Raw genomic sequence first — 24571 nt, forward strand, 5'->3', positions numbered from 1 at the left:
TTATGAGTGCGTGAGCTACTTTATGTAATGCAAATTATAACGGATCAAAATGCTAATTTTGGATTAATGCCATGAAAAAACAAACACATTTTCGGATACTATCATTACTATGGGCACAGATTTGCCTTAGCCATAGCTATGCTATGGACCCTCAGTCCGTTGCTACCCGGTGAGTGCTCGATCGGTATAATCGGTATTGCTTCTAAACGGTCTGTGCTTCGGAAGAACATCTCATATTACAACACGTCTCAAACAGTCAAACGTTCTGCTGGCTGTATCAAACATTTAATATACATCCGTATGGAATAGTCGAAATATGGATATAAATCTGTGGATTAAGAAGCATTCTGTGCTGATGATGTGTTCATGTGGTCTAGCAAAGAATGGTTTTAATTAAAGAAGTTAGTCAGGTATTTAATTAATATTGTTTGTGCTAATCTTTATATATATTCGCTCTTATAACTCGTCGCTCAAAATCACGATAATCGCAGATGAATCACGGGCAATTTGTTCAATTTATATTGATTACTCTTATAATCTTATTTCTTTTTTATATAACAGTAATATGAAAATAGGAGGGAATTTATATTGTTCAATTTTCCTTATGTGACATATATATGACTGTCTTGTCTGAGTCTGACTCAGACTGACTTGAAATTATTTACATTACATACAGTCATCAATCTCCAGGACCAGGATTAACCAATGGATTAACCGATTAACAATCAGTGGAATAAGATTTTTAAAATTTTGTGGTTCTCAATTAGCTGAAAATTAAGATTTGGTCAATATGAACTGACCAGAGTACTGTTATTGCAAAATAATGTTGAGAAGAAAAGTAATGCAATTCTTTTTTCTGCTATTAGTTGACGCCTCACGCCAACACTACCTGCTTTGGTTGAGATGGACAGAGCCAAAAATGAATAAAAATAGACAAATATACTGTTGGCATTCATCGATTTTGAAACAGACCAGGAATCATCTGACAAGTAAAATAAAGACAAACAACTTAATCACTACTGTGAAGTATGCACCACATTCAACACCACATTCAACACAACATTCAACATGATAATCAACACGATATTCAAAAACACCATATGATTCATCTGTATCATTAAATTCAAATATTGTTTAAAACCCTGTCCAAACATTTATTAAAAGGTCACTAAATTTGTCAATTGGAGATTAAACTTTATACCTTGTAACAAAATAGACAAAATCAACCTAACATGTGCCTAAAAAAAAGAGATTTTGTACCCACATTTTTATGGATAAAAATGCGATAAAGTTTTGTGTAGTATTATATCCTTGTATGATGAAATTAATTTATAATAATGAAAGTGAGATAACATGAGTGCATTTGAATAAACTGATATATTTATACTTTTTATTAGAATGGGTGAGGCAGACAGGCAGAGCAGAGCAAAGAAGATAGTGAAAAGGAATGCTATGTGCAAACAGATAAAGGATGAAATCATGAAAAATGGCATGCAAAGAAAAATAAAAATGAACTTGATAAGTGTTGTTCTTGAAATGTTATAGCTAAATTGTTTTTTTTTAAATTTTACAGGTTGATATGTCTATGTATTTAAAATGGTTATCTTTTGTATTTAAATTTTTATCATAAAGAACCTCTTAAGTTTTAATCCAATAAATTTTCAATCCATACATTGAAATTCACTCATGCAGCCATTTTATTATCTTCTAACTATTTCATATGTGAAACATTTCATATTTGAAATCATCTCATGTATGAAATATTCTTGGATAAAAATCATATAAATTATGTGAAACAATTTCACATGTGAAATTTTCATATATGAAGTGTTTCAATTCCACATAAGGTTTCATATATGAAACATTTCATATATGAAATCATTATGTGAAATTTTCATAAGGGTAGATATGTTTACACTCGAACAGTGAAAATCTACACATAAGTTGTTGTATGATTACTCAACATACCTGAATCTGAATCAAATACCAAAGTATGTCAATATACCTAAATCTGGTGCACTTGGTGCAAAGTAAACACTCGGGTATAAACAGCAAAATCATTGTAAATTTACTTGCTAAAGGTGTATTTTTATCCTTTACCAGCTGATAGTTTTAGCACGTATAGAATTAAAGTAATTCCGAAAAATGAAAGCAGATTTCTTGATTCGAAATATACAGAATAAAATGTATTATGCTTTCATTTTTTGGAATTACTTTAATTTTATGTGTATCTTTATGTAATCATCTTGTTGAAGATTTCAATGCTATAGCGTCAACTTACACCTAAATAATTTTACATGTGTACGAAATGCGGTCAGTCACGTTAATGTACTCGATGTAGTATAATAGAGTACCATTATACCTTTTAAAGTATCACAGGCACTGATCTGAATTAAATTAGCGTGCAGTAAGCCCTGATAGAGATAAATTTGGTTTGGCACTGTATAATCATGACTGTATGTCTGTCGCAATTGATGCAAATCGTCTCGATTTGTACGTCTCGTACATGTTCAAGCGACGTTTCCCTATAATTAGATAATATTAACATAATTTTTTCGTCATTTTCGTCATAATGATTTGTGATATAAGGTTAGAATGCAAAAAGAGATCGCCAGTCAGTGTCAGTTTGTCACTGCTCGAAGCTTCATATTGTTGCAATATTTGGACACCCAGAAATCTTAGCGCGCCGCCTATTTTCCGAAGTGAGCAGTTCTAACGGAAAATAGGTTGTTTTTACACCTATAATGCATGTGCAGTTCAAAAAGTGACGCTTTGACAGAAAATATCAAATTCGCAATAGTAAAATTTAAATGATATCATTGGGCACGTTACAAACTCACAGGTTTTCCATCGGGATACATCCCTAGCCTAGAACTCCCTTTACTGTGGAATTATATATATAGTAAGTAAAAATTATCAATAACGTTAAATTAAATATTTAGATAATAGCATTATTAATGTCTTAAATACGAAAAAATTGATTGGGGGGAAGAAGGATGTATTGCCATTCATATCAACCTAATTTAACTTCATCATTTTAAATTTCGACAGACATCGATGAATGTGCGGAGGGTAATCCATGTGGTTTCAATACGAATTGTATGAACACTAATGGTTCTTACACGTGCGAGTGTTTATCTGGGTTTGAAGGGAGTGGAACAAATTGCACAGGCAAGTTCTAGGGTGGTCATATTTTGAACATTTTTCAATTGCATCAAAGTTTTAGAACACATTACAAAGATTGATGTTACAGACCACTTTATAAACGTCCGCATTGTGTATGATAATTATACGATGTTAAAATGCTAAATCCATTAACTAGCTACACAGTCATATCTGCTTCAATCTTTTTTTATTTCTTCAAGAGAGAAATACAGGTTAATTTAATGGGATTTATTTATTCAAGGGGATCATTTCGTAAATTTGTACAATTATATCGAATATAGATATCAACGAATGTGAACGAAATGCTTCCTGTCATACAAATGCAACTTGCACAAACGTTCCTGGATCTTTCTACTGCGCTTGCAAAGCAAACTACAGTGGTGATGGCTTCTTTTGTGAAGGTAATCGCAAGGGTTTAGCTGTCATAAGGGCCGATGTTCAGCTGTCATGTGATCTAGGGGTATCCTCGGAATAATGTAAAATGCATAATTTTATGAGAAAATTATTGGACGAGATTGAGCGTGAGATTGAGATTTAATCGGATCTAGGATTAGGCAGAATGAATTAAAAGACTTAATTTTAAATTCAAAATATTTTAAAATAATCTGCCAATGCGATTACAATTTTCAAAGTTTGGTAATTTATTCTGCCTAGCCCTGAATCCCGTTAACCTGGGGGGCTTGCCTTTATACGGTAAAACTATTTTATTCAGTGATTATTTTCTTATTTATTGATTTAATATTGATTTTAGAAACTATTATTTGTAGTTATGACTTAATAATTACAGAATGCCAGAAATTATTTGTAAATTTGACGCCAAAATTACATAGTCATAGTTACAAATACTGGGAGTTATAATAATTTGCAAATTTGACGTCATAATTATTTCTAGATGGCTAACATATCAAAGCAGAGATTGTATACAAATTATAGTGAATAATAATTATAGATATGGGTTATTAAAGTCTTTTTAACGTTTAACGGCGAGTGTTGTAGGTATTTTAAGAGTACAGTGAGGGTTTGCCTATGTATTCTCTATAATAATTATTTTTTGTAATTTGGGTAGTGTTGACGTGCAAAGTGGAAGCCATATACTATGCAACAACCGATGCTATCAAAGGCGTATTCTCTGACGGTAACACGACTGTGACCATATTATCAGCAACCGACGTGAAACTAAATTATGATTCTGGGACTAAAAGACTCCTCTACTACGATGGCACCAGTCTTACCACAGTTAAACTGGACGGAAGTAATGCAACCACGATAGCATCTCTCACGACCATCTCTAGGTTTACAGTAGATCATATAACAAGAAAGGTCTACTACGTTACTGGACTATTCAAATCAATACATGTTATTGACTTGAATACTGGAAATACAGCGGAGCTTAATCCAACCAATATTGCTAATGTTGACGACTTGGATAGTGATCCAGATAACAGGTGCGCAAATAATTAACACGTGAATAAATAAAAAATTCTATAAATTTTGATATACTCGCTCAAAATTTGTTGCTCGTCACTTTATAGTCAGTGTTACGCGTCTTGTCGGCAATCAGCTAATAGATAAATTAACTAGAAATACATGCATGCAGCAATTAACCCCTCGCCTCAGTTGAACGAAATTAGTTAAGCATAGGGATGGGAACATGATAGAAAATTTGTGTGGGTTGAGGGTTTGGAGGGTACGTGGTATGTGAGAAAAGAAGTATGAAAATATTTTTCTGGGCGTGGAAGCACTGTTATTTGTAGTCATAGCGACTCGCAACGGCCGTATATTTTCAAAGAATCAAAGTTTACCCTCATATTTTTGTGAAAAAATGGCAAAACTACGACAATGTTCTTACCTTTTTCTGGAAGTTAAGTCACTCAACTATATGCTTATGGTAACATTTACTTATTTTAAATATTAATTAACGTGAAATATAACATCAGACGTCTCATACAACTTCAGAAGTTTTATGTTACGCCTCGACTGGTTTTTGCACGCGAATAATTTGATTTGATTTTTGAATTATATGAAAACGGAGTTTATAAATCAAATTATATAATTCGTATGACAAGCGTTAAGCTTGCCAAACTCATCAGGTAAATAATATAATATTATACAACAGCACAACGACTATATACAAGAGACGCATAATTAATTAGTCATGTTTCATGTAATAGGTTACTAGGTGTTACTTAGCAAAAACTTCTTTCGATGCCGGCATGTGGAAACAAGTTCATTACGCTTGTTCAAAGAGCTTAACTCAGGATGACATATGATTATATAGATTTCTCGGATATAGGCATAAATTACAGCGTTTAGTTTTGTTGCAATACGGTTGTGATTTCTTAATGATTTTCCAACTGATAATGTACGGTGTATTAGAGTCCTTTAATTTCCAAATATGTTTGCTTAGCTGGGTGGCGTTTTTCTTTGATTGATTGCGGAAAGAGCACTCTAACAAAGTCGACATGGAATCAACCCTTGGCTACTGCACGAAGAATATCCTAACAGCACAACCGAACATGTACCTTAGATGCCTAATTGAAAAGACGCAATCCTTTCTACAGCGCTTAAGATGGAAAGCATACCACTACCTTCATCCAACCCACACATCAAACACGAGACAAACATTTGGATTCAAGACAACAAACTCGCCACCACCAATTGTCGAACTCAACGATTTTGAAGATAAAATACTAAAGGTAATCCAGAACATCGAATTCCAACCGACAACATCCGCCTTCCAAACTAAACAAAGACATCAAGAAAATAAAGAAAGACAACGAACTGTTCGTACCCGCAGACAAGACAACAAATTTCTACCGACTGAAACCCGAACCATTAAAAACAATTACTCCGCAACAACATCACCAAAACCTGCAAAAAAACGCCAGCAAACAGCACTGCCAAAATCATTGAATTTTGCGCGAGAGATCTGATGTTAGACAACAGAATTGACACAGTGGCTGAGAAGGAATGTTTTATTACACTGAAATATCATTAACCGAACTTTAATAACAACCCATCATCGCGCCTCATCAACCCCGCGAAATCCGAAATCGGAATTCTAAGCAAATAAATCCTCGAACGAATCAACAAGAACATAGTTTCAGCTACAGGGGTCATGCAATGGAAGAACAGCGACGACAAAGCTATTACATTCGCTTTAGAGTGTGATAACGTCACAGAAGAAGAAAGACACATTGTAATTCAAGCTAAGAACTCCTTGCTCTTTAGCGAAAGTGAAGCTTGGTGCAGAATGTGCTCAAGCTCGAATTTCCATGTTAAGGCTGTTTTCCACTGTCGCGTTTTTCATACGCACGTACACGCACGTAAAAGTCTAAATGCTTATATAAGTTATCTTTAAAAAAACGAAATGAATAAATCGAAAGAACTTAGTTTTCCGCGTAGCTTAGTATGCATTTTCTGACCTGGATGTTAAATAATAAAAATTTAAAAGCACTTAAACTTTTACGTGCGTGTACGTACGTGCTAAAAACGCGAAAGTGGAAAGCAGCCTTTACAATTGGCAGTTTTGACGGCGCGGAAACATGCGAATTGGTGGGTGGATACCTGTTGTCCCAACTTCCAACCACATACCGAAAGGACATTGGACTTTACCGAGAAGATGGCCTCAGCGCATTCAACGTCCGATCCAGAGAAATTGAAAGAGTAAAGAAAGAAATCTGCAAAGTATTCAGCGACAACAATCTAGAGCTAACGATCGAGGCCAATAAGAAATGCGTCAACTTCCTGGACATTACTTTCGACCTTAGGACCGGCACATATCGACCGTACACGAAGCCAGGGAACGTCCCGCAGTACGTGCAGGTCCAAAGTAATCACCCCCATCTATCCTACGCAGAATCCCGGAAGCCATCAACCAACACCTTTCAAAAATCTCCTCAGATGAGCATGCAAGCATTCGATTCAAGTAAACATGCAGCCGTGCCAAAAAGAAAGAGAGCGGCTGCAATTACAACTTACACTATGATCCTCAACCCACCCAAAAAAAACCGCCACAGATCCTGTAATGTCACTTGGTATAATCCCCCGTACACCTCAAATGCAAAAACTAACATCGGCCATAAATTTCTAAAAGCCGCAGACGATTCCTTTCCCCGTGACCACCCACTACACAAAATATTCAACCGGAACACATTGAAGCTAAGTTACATTTGTATGCCAAGCGTCCAGAGCACTTTTCCGCAAACAACAAATCTATCCTACGTAATGAAGCCAACAGCAATACCGACAAAGAAAAGAATTGCAACTGCCGCGCGAAAGATTCCTGTCCCCTGCAAGGTGAATGCCTAACAAAAGCTATAGTCTACCAAGCGACAGTGAAGAATTAAAGCACCAAAAAACCCCAAACCTACGTTGGCCTTACTGAGAACACGTGTAAGACACGCTACCTCAACCATACTTGCTCTTTCCGCAAAAAATCAAAGAAAAACGCCGCCGAGTTAAGCAAACATATTTGGAAATTAAAGGACTCTAATACACCGTACACTATCAGTTGGAAAATCATTAAGAAATCACAACCGTACTGCAACAAAACTAAACGCTGTAATTTATGCCTATCCGAGGATCTATAGTCATATGCCATCCTGAATTAAGCTCTTTGAACAAGCGTAATGAACTTGTTTCCACATGCCGGCATCGAAAGAAGTTTTTGCTAAGTAACACCTAGTAACGTATAACCTACATGTAACATGACCTAATTAATTATGCGTCTCTTGTATATAGTCGTTGTGCTGTTGTATAATATTATATATATATATATATATATATATATATATATATATATATATATATATATTTATATATATATATTTATATATATATATCGTTAGGCTTGCCAAACTCATTAGGTATATATATATATATATACACCCATTTGCAAAAACGTTGGCCGCAGATAGATAGATAGATAGATACTCGAAGTCTAATTAGAATTGCATATGATTACATTTGCATGGGATTTCAATCATATTACACAACATATGCAATTCTAATTAGATTTCGAGTATCTATCTATCTATCTATCTATCTATCTGCGGCCAACGTTTTTGCAAATGGGTGTATATATATATATATATATATATATATATATATATATATATATATATATATATAAAAAACAATTGTAACTACCACGGCCAGAAGTAAAACTAAAAGATTTTATTAAAAATATACTATACTTAAATTTTCGGCCACATGCCGCAGCCTTCTTCAGAAATTAACTAACTAATACAAATAAGTCCAATATATAAGGAGAAAAACATGCATAATACATAATACAGATATAGCCTATTGTTGAGAAAAGTCATGAGTGCTATTCAAACCACCCAAATTAGTCAGTAACATTCCTATCCAAAAGTTCTCACACTTTCTTAAATCCTCTTTGTTTTGATCAATCAACATAAACTTAAGAAAGTGTGAGAACTTTTGGATAGGAATGTTACTGACTAATTTGGGTGGTTTGAATAGCACTCATGACTTTTCTCAACAATAGGCTATATCTGTATTATGTATTATGCATGTTTTTCTCCTTATATATTGGACTTATTTGTATTAGTTAGTTAATTTCTGAAGAAGGCTGCGGCATGTGGCCGAAAATTTAAGTATAGTATATTTTTAATAAAATCTTTTAGTTTTACTTCTGGCCGTGGTAGTTACAATTGTTTTTTATATGTCTTTGCTACCGAGCAGTGTGGGAATACTTGTTGGTTATATATATATATATATATATATATATATATATATATATATATATAGCCATGTGATTATGATAATCACAGTATTTCTTTCTTTTCATTGAAGCATTTCAGTAAATTATGAAATTATAAGCCTATATCGGACGAGTTATAGAGCTACTCGCTGAGTAATATATCGATACAGGACACTATATATGTATATATATATATAATATATTATATATATATATATATATATATATATATATATATATATATATATATATTGTGTCCTGTATCGATATATTGCTCAGCGAGTAGCTCTATAACTCGTCCGATAGGCTTATAATTTCATAATTTACTAAAATGCTTCAATGAAAAGAAAGAAATACTGTGATTATCATAATCACATAGCTAGGATTTACATGCCTTTTACCATAACTTTTAAATTTGCATTAATGTCTCTCTTTTTTAGTTCCCTTGTATTGGCTGACGCCACCAGAGGAGACATTGTTCGTTATTTTCTCGACAAAGACACAAATGAAGTTGTGTACCATAACGACACATCACCAAAATACCTGATAGTTGATCCTCAGTATGAAGTTATTTATTGGATTGATTATATCGATTCTAGCGATAGGTATTCCCTTATGAAGACTTATTTCAATGGTTCAACGTCTCAAGTCAAGTTCTACCCTGATCAAACAAGTTCAGTAAATGTTGCAAAAGGGAAAGATAATTTCTATGTAATGGATAGCACAAGGAAACGTATAGATGTGTTTGACAGACGCACTGCTACTTTCCAAGATTCATTTTCACTCAGTGATTCGCCACAAGAAATTACAGTTGTTGAAGGCAAGTGAAACTTCGTATAAAAAACTGCGGCAGGCTCATTTGTTATATAGACACGGAAAAATCCATTTACACTACCGTCAATTTAATGCGTCTTAAATGGGTGCCGTATTAATTTTATTAGCGTTCAGGCTCCTAATACAAAGGTCGCAAGCTAGGATGAAATGTATACCGGTACCTATTTAGCCGTGTTGTTTCGTGCCAATAAATCGAGTTACATAATATTTTAACATGGCATCAAATGTGTTATAACAACTGCGTAAATAGACAAAACACTTCTCGACGTTTCGACCTGAGGGCCTTCCTCAGGAGAGTTTGTATGAAAACGAATAGGGGAGAATACATGTTTTGTGTGGGGGCAAAACACGTGATAAAAATGGGCCAATAGAAAACAAAAAATCAAAACAAATGGGAATACATTACATTGCCTAAGAGGCGCCTGATTGTCGGCTAAGAATAGCCCGCAATGAGGGAAGCCTGATCACCCTGTATTATGTTTTTGTTGCTGATCAGGCTTCCCTCATTGCGGGCTATTCTTAGCCCACAATCAATAATTGTTTTACCACATTTGATGCTAAGTTGTTTGAAAATGCTGCCACGCTGGTTATATTGAATATTTTAACATGTAACCTGTATGGCTATATTTTAATATTATTAAAATTATTAATATACTATATATATATATATATATATATATATATATATATATATATATAATATTATAATATATATATATATATATATACAGATAGATAGTCGAAATCTAATTAGAATTGCATATGTTGTGTAATATTATAGAAATTCCATGCAAATGTAATCATATGCAATTCTAATTAAACTTCAAGTATCTATCTATCTATCTATCTGCGGCCAACGTTTTTGCAAATGAGTGTATATATATATATATATATATATATATATATATATATATATATATATATACCCATTTGCAAAAACGTTGGCCGCAGATAGATATATAGATAGATACTCGAGATCTAATTAGAATTGCATATGTTGTGCAATATTATAGAAATCCCATGCAAATGTAATCATATGCAATTCTAATTAGACTTCGAGTATCTATCTATCTATCTATCTGCGGCCAACGTTTTTGCAAATGGGTGTATATATATATATATATATATATATATATATATATATAAAATATATATATATATATATAATATATATATATATATATATACTGTATATATATTAATATTATAAAAATTTAACAGTTAAACAATAATCATTAAGTATTTTGGAAAGTAATAAGTGTAGAAATTATAAGCCTGGTATGATCCATATCAAAATCCGTAACTCGGTCCTAAACAAGTTTAGAAGGAAGAATAGATTCTTGACTGACGCACCTCACAATTTACTTTTTCAGATTTGGATGAATGTTGTGTTGGCGGTTATTGTCACGATAATGCAACGTGTACAAACACACCAGGAAGTTATTTCTGCACATGCAAGGAAGGCTATACTGGGACAGGAACTAATTGTGAAGGTACGCTGAGTTTTAATTTAATTCCATTTGTTAGCAAAACAAAGGTTAAGGATTATGACAAGCCAGAAAGTTGCAAGACTCGAAGCTGTGGGAAATTTTATTACGGCTTATGTACGACACCATGGTTAAAAATAACAATACAAACCTCCATTCTGCACCTCATTCAACTGCACTGAAAATTAACATGCATTAGGTTGTAACCAAACGTACGAGAAACGTCATGAAATGAAATTAAAATTTTAAAATATAAATGAATGCGAAACAGATTCTCCATGTCAAAACAATGCGACATGCAAAAACAAATACGGATCTTACATCTGCCCACACATGGGCAGATAACGATTTCGGATTTAAACCTATGCGAAATATGCTAAAAAATTTAAGTTTTCATCAAATTAAATTATTATAAAATAATCGCACAGGTAAGAGTATATAATTTTTTTATAAAACGGATTCACCTGCATGGGTAAGGTTTAATAGACGACCTTGGATGTCAATTTATGTAGAAACAATGTTTTAATATGGGGGAAAAACAAACTAAAAGGTTTGTACACATGATGAAAATGAATGTCAATATAATCCATGCGAATGTCATCTGTAATATATTTCTAGATATCAATGAATATCAAACAAATCCTTCTCATGTAAATGCAAATGTAACAATACTTATGGTTGAAATAATTGACAATTATTGGATGAGGTTTAGTGTGATATCGAGAAGTATCAAGCCGAAGTTTGCGTTATTTGCCGAAGCGAAGCTGAGGCGTATAACGCAAACTGAGGCTTGATAATTCTTGATATCATGCGAAAACCGAATTCAATATTTGTTTTATTATGTATTTCCTTTTTAGAGAGGAAGCTGTCCCATTATTGACAACAAACTAGCGGCAAAAAATTACGTCACCTACGGATAATTTTCAATTTCGTGTAGGTGGCAAGACATTGAGAATTATCTGTAGGTTTTTAGCCAATCACAATCTAGATTGCATTAGTAATGCATAATAATTGTACTTGTCACATGGGTAATGAGGGCAATTGTTACAACCGTACAGCTAACGTAAACATAGAATATAACCATATAACCATAATAATATAACCATATTAAGAATTATTTGTTATATCCAGTGTTAAAATTTATTTTTCTCTGGTTTTCTATCGCAAATCAAGATCTCAACCCGAACGATATTTATCCGCTGTATCGACAGCTACCTAGCTCACACGATTACTCTAATTTCCTTGTTTGCTCTAGTAGATGTCTTATTTGTACATGAATTAGTGTTTGCTTTCCAACGTGCCCAATTTAAAGAAGGAACGACAATTTTATATTCTTTTTTAATTTACGATGGTTCACAATGCCATAAACGCAGCTTGTTAATAACAACTTGTTAATAAGTATTTTATTATCAACAAATGTACAAAAATATTTGTGCAGATTATCACATTCAATCTCAATGCAATCCTTGCCAACGTCGTCTGTAATATATTTCTAGATATTGCATTATTTTTCATTTACAATTGTTCGCCATGCCATATACTCAGCTAAGTCAGATTGTTCATGATTATATAATATATTTTATTACCGGGAAATACAAAAATATTGTACACATGATAAAAATGAATCTTAATGTAGTCCTTGCGAGCGTCATCTGTAATATATTTCTAGATATCAATGAATGTCAAACAAATCCTTGTGATATAAATGCAAATTGTACCAATACTGATGGTTCATATAATTGTACTTGTAACATGGGCTATGAAGGCAATGGTCACAACTGTACAGGTAAGGTGAACTCAGAATATCGGCATAGAAAAATTATGTGTTATATCCACAGTCAACATTTATTTTTCTCTACTTTTCTATCGCAAGTCCAAGTTGTGAACACGAGCGATATTTCTACTGCTATTTCCCCGACAGCTATTTAGTTCACAGGATGAGTTTAATTTCCTTGTTTGCTCTAGTAGCTGTATTATAATTATACCCATGATTTTGCCTTTTCCTTCCAGAATGCCTAAGTTGAAGTTGGAAAGAGGATTTTAGATTCTTTTTCATTTCTAATTGTTCACCATGTCATATACGCAGCTTGTCAAAAGTTATTTCATAAAATATACTTTGTTTTGGGGAAAAGTATAGAAAAAGATTTCTACAGATTATCAAAATCAAACTTAATATTATAAGCCTTGCGAACGTTATCTGTAATATATTTCTAGATATCAATGAATGCCAAACAAATCCTTGTGATGTGAATGCAAATTGCACTAATACTGATGGTTCATATAATTGTACTTGTAACATGGGCTATGAGGGCAATGGTTACAACTGTACAGGTAAGGTGAACACAGAATATCGGCATACACAAAATTATCTGTTATGTCCACTGTCAACACTTATTTTTTTTTTGCTTTTCTATCGCAAATCCAAGCTGTGAACCCAAGCGATATTTCTATTGCTGTTTCCCCGACAGCTATCTAGCTCAGGATTATTTAGTTTCCTTGTTTGCTCTAATAGTTGAATAATTAGAACATTAGTCTTTATCTTCGTTCCAACGTGCCTATGTTACAAAAAAATAGAACATTTTACATTCTCTTTTCATAAACAATTGTTCGCCATGCCATATACTCCGCTAAATCAGATTGGTAATATTTATATAATATATTTTATTACCGGAAAAAAAAGAAAAAAATTGTACAGATGATAAAAATGAATCTTAATGGAGTCCTTGCCAACGTCATCTGTAATATATTTCTAGATATCAATGAATGTCAAACAAATCCTTGTGATGGAAATGCAAATTGTACCAATACTGATGGCTCATATAATTGTACTTGCAACATGGGCTATGAAGGCAATGGTTACAACTGTACAGGTAAGGTGAACTCAGAATATCGGCATAGAAAAATTATGTGTTATGTCCACAGTCAACATTATTTTTTTCTGGTTTTCTATCGCAAATCCAAGTTCTGAACACGAGCGATATTTCTACTGCTGTTTCCTCTACAGCTTTTTAGTTCACAGGATCAGTTTAATTTCCTTGTTTGCTCTAGTAGTTGTATTATAATTATATCCATGAGTTAGCCTTTTCCTTCCAGAATGCCTAAGTTGAAGTTGGAAAGAGGATTTTAGATTCTTTTTCATTTCTAATTGTTCACCATGCCATATACTCCGCTAAGTCAGATTTATATTAATGATATATTTATTTTATTACCGGAAAAAATACAAAAAAATTGTACAGATTATAACAATGAATCTTAATGTATATATTTTATGACCGGAAAAAACAGAAAAAGATTGTACAGATGATAAAAATGAATCTTAATAGAGTCTTTGCCAACGTAATCTGTAATATATTTCTAGATATCAATGAATGTCAAACAAATCCTTGTGATGTAAATGCAAATTGTACCAATACTGATGGCTCATATAATTGTACTTGCAACATGGGCTATGAAGGAAATGGTTACAACTGTACAGGTAAGGTGAACTCAGAATATCGGAATAGAAAAATTATCTGTTACGTCCACAGTCAATATTATTTTTTTTTTTTCTATCGCAAATCCAAGTTCTGAACCCGAGCCATATTTCTACTGCTTTTTCCCCACAGCTATTCAGTTCACAGGATCAGTTTAATTTCCTTGTTGCATTAGTAGTTGTATTATAATTATACCCATGAATTAGCTTTTTCCTTCCAGAATGCCTAAGTTGAAGTTGGAAAGAGGATTTTAGATTCTTTTTCATTTCTAATTGTTCACCATGTCATATACGCAGCTTGTCAAAAGTTATTTCATAAAATATACTTTGTTTTGGGGGAAAAGTAGAGAAAAAGATTTCTACAGATTATCAAAATCAAACTTAATATTATAAGCCTTGCGAACGTTATCTGTAATATATTTCTAGATATCAATGAATGCCAAACAAATCCTTGTGATGTGAATGCAAATTGCACTAATACTGATGGTTCATATAATTGTACTTGTAACATGGGCTATGAGGGCAATGGTTACAACTGTACAGGTAAGGTGAACACAGAATATCGGCATACACAAAATTATCTGTTATGTCCACTGTCAACACTTATTTTTTTTTTTGCTTTTCTATCGCAAATCCAAGCTGTGAACCCAAGCGATATTTCTATTGCTGTTTCCCCGACAGCTATCTAGCTCAGGATTATTTAGTTTCCTTGTTTGCTCTAATAGTTGAATAATTAGAACATTAGTCTTTATCTTCGTTCCAACGTGCCTATGTTACAAAAAAATAGAACATTTTACATTCTCTTTTCATAAACAATTGTTCGCCATGCCATATACTCCGCTAAATCAGATTGGTAATATTTATATAATATATTTTATTACCGGAAAAAAAAGAAAAAAATTGTACAGATGATAAAAATGAATCTTAATGGAGTCCTTGCCAACGTCATCTGTAATATATTTCTAGATATCAATGAATGTCAAACAAATCCTTGTGATGGAAATGCAAATTGTACCAATACTGATGGCTCATATAATTGTACTTGCAACATGGGCTATGAAGGCAATGGTTACAACTGTACAGGTAAGGTGAACTCAGAATATCGGCATAGAAAAATTATGTGTTATGTCCACAGTCAACATTATTTTTTTCTGGTTTTCTATCGCAAATCCAAGTTCTGAACACGAGCGATATTTCTACTGCTGTTTCCTCTACAGCTTTTAGTTCACAGGATCAGTTTAATTTCCTTGTTTGCTCTAGTAGTTGTATTATAATTATATCCATGAGTTAGCCTTTTCCTTCCAGAATGCCTAAGTTGAAGTTGGAAAGAGGATTTTAGATTCTTTTTCATTTCTAATTGTTCACCATGCCATATACTCCGCTAAGTCAGATTTATATTAATGATATTTTATTTTATTACCGGAAAAAATACAAAAAAATTGTACAGATTATAACAATGAATCTTAATGTATATATTTTATGACCGGAAAAAAGAAAAAAGATTGTACAGATGATAAAAATGAATCTTAATAGAGTCTTGCCAACGTATCTGTAATATATTTCTAGATATCAATGAATGTCAAACAAATCCTTGTGATGTAAATGCAAATTGTACCAATACTGATGGCTCATATAATTGTACTTGCAACATGGGCTATGAAGGAATGGTTACAACTGTACAGGTAAGGTGAACTCAGAATATCGGATAGAAAAATTATCTGTTACGTCCACAGTCAATTATTTTTTTTTTTCTATCGCAAATCCAAGTTCTGAACCTGAGCCATATTTTTACTGCTTTTTCCCCGACAGCTATTTAGTTCACAGGATCAGTTTAATTTCCTTGTTGCATTAGTAGTTGTATTATAATTATACCCATGAATTAGCTTTTTCCTTCCAGAATGCCTAAGTTGAAGTTGGAAAGAGGATTTTAGATTCTTTTTCATTTCTAATTGTTCACCATGTCATATACGCAGCTTGTCAAAAGTTTTTCATAAAATATACTTTGTTTTGGGGAAAAGTAGAGAAAAAGATTTCTACAGATTATCAAAATCAAACTTAATATTATAAGCCTTGCGAACGTTATCTGTAATATATTTCTAGATATCAATGAATGCCAAACAAATCCTTGTGATGTGAATGCAAATTGCACTAATACTGATGGTTCATATAATTGTACTTGTAACATGGGCTATGAGGGCAATGGTTACAACTGTACAGGTAAGGTGAACACAGAATATCGGCATAGACAAAATTATCTGTTATGTCCACTGTCAACACTTATTTTTTTTTTGCTTTTCCATCGCAAATCCAAGCTGTGAACCCAAGCGATATTTCTATTGCTGTTTCCCCGACAGCTATCTAGCTCACAGGATTATTTAGTTTCCTTGTTTGCTATAATAGTTGAATAATTAGAACATTAATTAGTCTTTATCTTCGTTCCAACGTGCCTATGTTACAAAAAATAGAACATTTTACATTCTCTTTTCATAAACAATTGTTCGCCATGCCATATACTCCGCTAAATCAGATTGTTAATATTTATATAATATATTTTATTACCGGAAAAAAAAGAAAAAAATTGTACAGATGATAAAAATGAATCTTAATGGAGTCCTTGCCAACGTCATCTGTAATATATTTCTAGATATCAATGAATGTCAAACAAATCCTTGTGATGGAAATGCAAATTGTACCAATACTGATGGCTCATATAATTGTACTTGCAACATGGGCTATGAAGGCAATGGTTACAACTGTACAGGTAAGGTGAACTCAGAATATCGGCATAGAAAAATTATGTGTTATGTCCACAGTCAACATTATTTTTTTCTGGTTTTTTATCGCAAATCCAAGTTCTGAACCCGAGCCATATTTCTACTGCTTTTTCCCCGACAGCTATTTAGTTCACAGGATCAGTTTAATTTCCTTGTTGCATTAGTAGTTGTATTATAATTATACCCATGAATTAGCTTTTTCCTTCCAGAATGCCTAAGTTGAAGTTGGAAAGAGGATTTTAGATTCTTTTTCATTTCTAATTGTTCACCATGTCATATACGCAGCTTGTCAAAAGTTTTTTCATAAAATATACTTTGTTTTGGGGAAAAGTAGAGAAAAAGATTTCTACAGATTATCAAAATTAAACTTAATATTATAAGCCTTGCGAACGTTATCTGTAATATATTTCTAGATATCAATGAATGCCAAACAAATCCTTGTGATGTGAATGCAAATTGCACTAATACTGATGGTTCATATAATTGTACTTGTAACATGGGCTATGAGGGCAATGGTTACAACTGTACAGGTAAGGTGAACACAGAATATCGGCATACACAAAATTATCTGTTATGTCCACTGTCAACACTTATTTTTCTTTGCTTTTCTATCGCAAATCCAAGCTGTGAACCCAAGCGATATTTCTATTGCGGTTTCCCCGACAGCTATCTAGCTCACAGGATTATTTAGTTTCCTTGTTTGCTCTAATAGTTGAATAATTAGAACATTAATTAGTCTTTATCTTCGTTCCAACGTGCCTATGTTACAAAAAATAGAACATTTTACATTCTCTTTTCATAAACAATTGTTCGCCATGCCATATACTCCGCTAAGTCAGATTGTTAATATTTATATAATATATTTTATTACCGGAAAAAAAAGAAAAAAATTGTACAGATGATAAAAATGAATCTTAATGGAGTCCTTGCGAACGTTATCTGTAATATATTTCTAGATATCAATGAATGTCAAACAAATCCTTGTGATGTAAATGCAAATTGTACCAATACTGATGGCTCATATAATTGTACTTGCAACATGGGCTATGAAGGCAATGGTTACAACTGTACAGGTAAGGTGAACTCAGAATATCGGCATAGAAAAATTATCGGTTATGTCCACAGTCAACATTATTTTTTTCTGGTTTTCTATCGCAAATCCAAGTTCTGAACCTGAGCCATATTTTTACTGCTTTTTCCCCGACAGCTATTTAGTTCACAGGATCAGTTTAATTTCCTTGTTGCATTAGTAGTTGTATTATAATTATACCCATGAATTAGCTTTTTCCTTCCAGAATGCCTAAGTTGAAGTTGGAAAGAGGATTTTAGATTCTTTTTCATTTCTAATTGTTCACCATGTCATATACGCAGCTTGTCAAAAGTTTTTTCATAAAATATACTTTGTTTTGGGGAAAAGTAGAGAAAAAGATTTCTACAGATTATCAAAATCAAACTTAATATTATAAGCCTTGCGAACGTTATCTGTAATATATTTCTAGATATCAATGAATGCCAAACAAATCCTTGTGATGTGAATGCAAATTGCACTAATACTGATGGTTCATATAATTGTACTTGTAACATGGGCTATGAGGGCAATGGTTACAACTGTACAGGTAAGGTGAAAACAGAATATCGGCATACACAAAATTATCTGTTATGTCCACTGTCAACACTTATTTTTTTTTGCTTTTCTATCGCAAATCCAAGCTGTGAACCCAAGCGATATTTCTATTGCTGTTTCCCCGACAGCTATCTAGCTCACAGGATTATTTAGTTTCCTTGTTTGCTCTAATAGTTGAATAATTAGAACATTAATTAGTCTTTATCTTCGTTCCAACGTGCCTATGTTACAAAAAAAAAACATTTTACATTCTCTTTTCATAAACAATTGTTCGCCATGCCATATACTCCGCTAAATCAGATTGTTAATATTTATATAATATATTTTATTACCGAAAAAAAAGAAAAAATTGTACAGATGATAAAAATGAATCTTAATGGAGTCCTTGCCAACGTCATCTGTAATATATTTCTAGATATCAATGAATGTCAAACAAATCCTTGTGATGGAAATGCAAATTGTACCAATACTGATGGCTCATTAATTGTACTTGCAACATGGGCTATGAAAGGCAATGGTTACAACTGTACAGGTAAGGTGAACTCAGAATATCGGCATAGAAAAATTATGTGTTATGTCCACAGTAAACATTATTTTTTTCTGGTTTTTTATCGCAAATCCAAGTTCTGAACCCGAGCCATATTTCTACTGCTTTTTCCCCGACAGCTATTTAGTTCACAGGATCAGTTTGATTTCCTTGTTGCATTAGTAGTTGTATTATAATTATACCCATGAATTAGCTTTTTCCTTCCAGAATGCCTAAGTTGAAGTTGGAAAGAGGATTTTAGATTCTTTTTCATTTCTAATTGTTCACCATGCCATATACTCCGCTAAGTCAGATTTATATTAATGATATATTTATTTTATTACCGGAAAAAATACAAAAAAATTGTACAGATTATAACAATGAATCTTAATGTATATATTTTATGACCGGAAAAAACAGAAAAAGATTGTACAGATGATAAAAATGAATCTTAATAGAGTCTTTGCCAACGTAATCTGTAATATATTTCTAGATATCAATGAATGTCAAACAAATCCTTGTGATGTAAATGCAAATTGTACCAATACTGATGGCTCATATAATTGTACTTGCAACATGGGCTATGAAGGAAATGGTTACAACTGTACAGGTAAGGTGAACTCAGAATATCGGAATAGAAAAATTATCTGTTACGTCCACAGTCAATATTATTATTTTTTTTTTCTATCGCAAATCCAAGTTCTGAACCCGAGCCATATTTCTACTGCTTTTTCCCCGACAGCTATTCAGTTCACAGGATCAGTTTAATTTCCTTGTTGCATTAGTAGTTGTATTATAATTATACCCATGAATTAGCTTTTTCCTTCCAGAATGCCTAAGTTGAAGTTGGAAAGAGGATTTTAGATTCTTTTTCATTTCTAATTGTTCACCATGTCATATACGCAGCTTGTCAAAAGTTATTTCATAAAATATACTTTGTTTTGGGGAAAAGTAGAGAAAAAGATTTCTACAGACTATCAAAATCAAACTTAATATTATAAGCCTTGCGAACGTTATCTGTAATATATTTCTAGATATCAATGAATGCCAAACAAATCCTTGTGATGTGAATGCAAATTGCACTAATACTGATGGTTCATATAATTGTACTTGTAACATGGGCTATGAGGGCAATGGTTACAACTGTACAGGTAAGGTGAACACAGAATATCGGCATACACAAAATTATCTGTTATGTCCACTGTCAACACTTATTTTTTTTTTGCTTTTCTATCGCAAATCCAAGCTGTGAACCCAAGCGATATTTCTATTGCTGTTTCCCCGACAGCTATCTAGCTCACAGGATTATTTAGTTTCCTTGTTTGCTATAATAGTTGAATAATTAGAACATTAATTAGTCTTTATCTTCGTTCCAACGTGCCTATGTTACAAAAAATAGAACATTTTACATTCTCTTTTCATAAACAATTGTTCGCCTTGCCATATATTCCGCTAAATCAGATTGTTAATATTTATATAATATATTTTATTACCGGAAAAAAAAGAAAAAAATTGTAGAGATGATAAAAATGAATCTTAATGGAGTCCTTGCCAACGTCATCTGTAATATATTTCTAGATATCAATGAATGTCAAACAAATCCTTGTGATGGAAATGCAAATTGTACCAATACTGATGGCTCATATAATTGTACTTGCAACATGGGCTATAAAGGCAATGGTTACAACTGTACAGGTAAGGTGAACTCAGAATATCGGAATAGAAAAATTATCTGTTACGTCCACAGTCAATATTATTATTTTTTTCTGGTTTTCTATCGCAAATCCAAGTTCTGAACCCGAGCCATATTTCTACTGCTTTTTCCCCGACAGCTTTTTAGTTCACAGCATCAGTTTAATTTCCTTGTTGCATTAGTAGTTGTATTATAATTATGCCCATGAATTAACTTTTTCCTTCCAGAATGCCTAAGTTGAAGTTGGAAAGAGGATTTTAGATTCTTTTTCATTTCTAATTGTTCACCATGTCATATACGCAGCTTGTCAAAAGTTTTTTCATAAAATATACTTTGTTTTGGGGAAAAGTAGAGAAAAAGATTTCTACAGATTATCAAAATCAAACTTAATATTATAATCCTTGCGAACGTTATCTGTAATATATTTCTAGATATCAATGAATGCCAAACAAATCCTTGTGATGTGAATGCAAATTGCACTAATACTGATGGTTCATATAATTGTACTTGTAACATGGGCTATGAGGGCAATGGTTACAACTGTACAGGTAAGGTGAACACAGAATATCGGCATACACAAAATTATATGTTATGTCCACTGTCAACACTTATTTTTTTTTTGCTTTTCTATCGCAAATCCAAGCTGTCAACCCAAGCGATATTTCTATTGCTGTTTCCCCGACAGCTATCTAGCTCACAGGATTATTTAGTTTCCTTGTTTGCTCTAATAGTTGAATAATTAGAACGTTAATTAGTCTTTATCTTCGTTCCAACGTGCCTATGTTACAAAAAAATAGAACATTTTACATTCTCTTTTCATAAACAATTGTTCGCCATGCCATATACTCCGCTAAATCAGATTGTTAATATTTATATAATATATTTTATTACCGGAAAAAAAAGAAAAAAATTGTACAGATGATAAAAATGAATCTTAATGGAGTCCTTGCCAACGTCATCTGTAATATATTTCTAGATATCAATGAATGTCAAACAAATCCTTGTGATGGAAATGCAAATTGTACCAATACTGATGGCTCATATAATTGTACTTGCAACATGGGCTATGAAGGCAATGGTTACAACTGTACAGGTAAGGTGAACTCAGAATATCGGCATAGAAAAATTATGTGTTATGTCCACAGTAAACATTATTTTTTTCTGGTTTTTTATCGCAAATCCCAGTTCTGAACCCGAGCCATATTTCTACTGCTTTTTCCCCGACAGCTATTTAGTTCACAGGATCAGTTTGATTTCTTTGTTGCATTAGTAGTTGTATTATAATTATACCCATGAATTAGCTTTTTCCTTCCAGAATGCCTAAGTTGAAGTTGGAAAGAGGATTTTAGATTCTTTTTCATTTCTAATTGTTCACCATGTCATATACGCAGCTTGTCAAAAGTTTTTTCATAAAATATACTTTGTTTTGGGGAAAAGTAGAGAAAAAGATTCTACAGATTATCAAATCAATTAATATTATAAGCCTTGCGAACGTTATCTGTAATATATTTCTAGATATCAATGAATGCCAAACAAATCCTTGTGATGTGAATGCAAATTGCACTAATACTGATGGTTCATATAATTGTACTTGTAACTTGGGCTATGAGGGCAATGGTTACAACTGTACAGGTAAGGTGAACACAGAATATCGGCATACACAAAATTATCTGTTATGTCCACTGTCAACACTTATTTTTTTTTGCTTTTCTATCGCAAATCCAAGCTGTGAACCCAAGCGATATTTCTATTGTTTTCCCCGACAGCTATCTAGCTCACAGGATTATTTAGTTTCCTTGTTTGCTCTAATAGTTGAATAATTAGAACATTAATTAGTCTTTATCTTCGTTCCAACGTGCCTATGTTACAAAAAAATAGAACATTTTACATTCTCTTTTCATGAACAATTGTTCGCCATGCCATATACTCCGCTAAATCAGATTGTTAATATTTATATAATATATTTTATTACCGGAAAAAAAGAAAAAAATTGTACAGATGATAAAAATGAATCTTAATGGAGTCCTTGCCAACGTCATCTGTAATATATTTCTAGATATCAATGAATGTCAAACAAATCCTTGTGATGGAAATGCAAATTGTACCAATACTGATGGCTCATATAATTGTACTTGCAACATGGGCTATGAAGGCAATGGTTACAACTGTACAGGTAAGGTGAACTCAGAATATCGGCATAGAAAAATTATGTGTTATGTCCACAGTAAACATTATTTTTTTCTGGTTTTTTATCGCAAATCCAAGTTCTGAACCCGAGCCATATTTCTACTGCTTTTTCCCCGACAGCTATTTAGTTCACAGGATCAGTTTGATTTCCTTGTTGCATTAGTAGTTGTATTTATAATTATACCCATGAATTAGCTTTTCCTTCCAGAATGCCTAAGTTGAAGTTGGAAAGAGGATTTTAGATTCTTTTTCATTTCTAATTGTTCACCATGTCATCATACGCAGCTTGTCAAAAGTTTTTTCAAAAATATACTTTGTTTTGGGGAAAAGTAGAGAAAAAGATTTCTACAGATTATCAAAAAAATCAAACTTAATATTTATAAGCCTTGCGAACGTTAATCTGTAATATTCTAGATATCAAGAATGCCAAACAAATCCTTTGTGTGAATGCAATTGCACTAATACTGATGGTTCATATAATTGTACTTGTAACATGGGCTATGAGGGCAATGGTTACAACTGTACAGGTAAGGTGAACACAGAATACTCGGCATACACAAAATTATCTGTTATGTCCACTGTCAACACTTATATTTATTTTTTTTTGCTTTCTCATATCGCAAATCCAAGCTGTGAACCCCAAGCGATATTTCTTATTGTTGTTTCTCCGACAGCTATCTAGCTCACAGGATTATTTAGTTCCTTGTTTGCTCTAATAGTTGAATAATTAGAACATTAATTAGTCTTTATCTTCGTTCCAACGTGCCTATGTTACAAAAAAATAGAACATTTTACATTCTCTTTTCATGAACAATTGTTCGCCATTCCATATACTCCGCTAAATCAGATTGTTAATATTTAATAATAATATTTATTAACCGGAAAAAAAAGAAAAAATTGTACGATGATAAAAATGAATCTTAATGGAGTCCTTGCCAACGTCATCTGTAATATATTTTTCTAGATATCAATGAAAATGTCAAACAAATCCTTGTGATGGAAATGCAAATTGGTACCAATACTGGATGGCTCATATAATTGTACTTGCAACATGGGCTATGAAGGCAATGGTTACAACTGT

General features: G+C 32.8%; 2 long non-coding RNA genes across 3 annotated transcripts; both read left to right on the plus strand.

The window, feature by feature from the left end:
* Positions 1–108: 108 nt before the first annotated feature.
* On the plus strand, positions 109–3147 carry LOC114540924. Of its 2 annotated transcripts, XR_003689162.1 has the most exons (4): positions 109–410; positions 867–1026; positions 1398–1538; positions 3052–3147. It is a non-coding gene; the product is annotated as an uncharacterized LOC114540924 (long non-coding RNA). The 2 variants fall into 2 exon arrangements; XR_003689161.1 differs by lacking the exon at positions 867–1026.
* Positions 3148–3451: 304 nt separating this feature from the next.
* LOC114540922 lies at positions 3452–9397 on the plus strand. Its single transcript, XR_003689160.1, has 3 exons — positions 3452–3566; positions 4232–4610; positions 9334–9397. It is a non-coding gene; the product is annotated as an uncharacterized LOC114540922 (long non-coding RNA).
* Positions 9398–24571: the final 15174 nt, after the last annotated feature.

Source organism: Dendronephthya gigantea, unplaced genomic scaffold (assembly GCF_004324835.1).
Source record: "Dendronephthya gigantea isolate DGI-Jeju-01 unplaced genomic scaffold, DenGig_1.0 000255F, whole genome shotgun sequence".
Taxonomy (NCBI): Eukaryota; Metazoa; Cnidaria; class Anthozoa; order Malacalcyonacea; family Nephtheidae; genus Dendronephthya; species Dendronephthya gigantea.